Below are 1803 nucleotides of genomic sequence, written 5' to 3'. Positions count from 1 at the left end.
GAGTTTGGGGTTGCAGTGCCCAAATATGTCTATAACAATTATGCTTGTGTCTTCCTTTCAACCTATGTACTATTACAAGCTTCCAAGGGGTGAACTTTCTTTTCCCTTAGTGTGTCAAAACCTTCATGCATCGCACTTGGCTTTCTGCAAGGTCACACATTTTCTCTCACCTGAAGTTACCATACTTTACTCTGCGCATTTTCGCAGTCAAGGCATAAAATTACCACCCACTACTGGGACTCCTACTCCAAACGGTGTGAGATATAATTGGGACTTCATATCATCGAGATCCCCTGAATGTTGGCGGGTCTAGCACCGTCAACATTTATGGTTCTCGAAGGAGGGCCAGATGACAAGATAATCCCTTGAATTTTTTTTAAATTTCCACACTCAACTCATGACTTCTTCCACAATCATAACCTTGACATGTTTTTCTACTAAGATAAGTCTAGAAGTGCTAGCGAATATCATAGATGAATTGTAAACTCTAAAATTTTACGGTGAGGATGAAACAACCTTATTTCAGCATACTGCTCATTTTCTTGAATTATGCATAGAATAAAACATTCACTATGAGGATGTTGGTTGTAGGTTGTTCATTCTCACATTCGAAGGGCACGTAAGGGAATGGTGTCGCACATTTCCTGATGCATCCATAAACTCTTTCAAATATCTTGTCACATAAATGTTTTGCGGTTTTGATATATATATATATATGATCATAAAGGTCTATGCAAAAAAAAATTGGAATCTCGAAAATCATATGATGAATCACTGCATCTTTTTCACAATCATTTCATGCATTTTTGTTTTGAATTTCCTATAGATGAAGTTGATTAGCCTTTCTTATTAGGGATATTTCAATATCTTGTTCACATTTCATAAAATCCACACAAGCTTGAATCCTTCAAACAGCTCCCATAATACCTCATTGTTACAACTTCTAAATCTACGACGGGAAAGGTTGATGTTCCAATCGACTCTTTGTCTTTATCTCATTAAACATCTCAAGTTCCATAGGTTGAGGTGGGAGAGATTGAGAATTCATTTCCTGATCTATCACCATCTTCTCCCACACCACATACTCAGAATCTCAGCACAGGTTTGGACTATGAATCTAATGGTTACGATGAAGTGTTATCTCTTCATCCTCCATCATCTGGTCCCTCTTATCCTTTGGATTGTGAGTTCTTGCATTCACCTGTTAGGATATTCCGACACATAGGAAATAGTTAAGTATAACTTGGTCTAGTGTAGTGTTAGGTAAAGTGTGTTTCTTTACTATGTAATTTTGTAACTTACAATCTGACATTCACGATATGTAGTGATCTGACGGTTCATTCTCTCCTCGGTATTACTGAAACTTGATCCGTGGCTTAACACCTAATTGGTCCATGATCTCTATTTAAAGAGCATGGAGGGTCATTTGTAGGGTAACCGTTCATGAGAGAATCTTATGTAAATTTTCATTCTTTTATTAATAAATTTCCTGAAGTGGCCACGTTGGCTCAGGCCATGGACTGTTTCCCTCTTTGAGGGTTTTAACCACGTCAACAATACTGGTGTATTGATCTGTGATCTGTTTGTGAGCGGTGTCCTTTGGTGTTCTATCTGAGAAACTTACCCTGTAAATTCATAAATGGTATCAGAGCTATTTGAGGGCTGCATCCATTGGTGATCCAAATCTGAAGCCGGTAGAACTGCATCCAACTGTCGTTTCCTAGATCTACTGTTTCTGACTGCTTTTGGGCTGAGAGGACTGCTCTATTGTGTTAGGAGAATCTGTTCCAGTGAGGAACCCCT

This window comes from Pinus tabuliformis, chromosome 3_1, assembly GCF_031772625.1.
Source record: "Pinus tabuliformis cultivar Carrire ecotype Pingquan chromosome 3_1, CPIR1, whole genome shotgun sequence".
Taxonomy (NCBI): domain Eukaryota; kingdom Viridiplantae; phylum Streptophyta; class Pinopsida; order Pinales; family Pinaceae; genus Pinus; species Pinus tabuliformis.
This window is presented reverse-complemented; position numbering follows the sequence as displayed.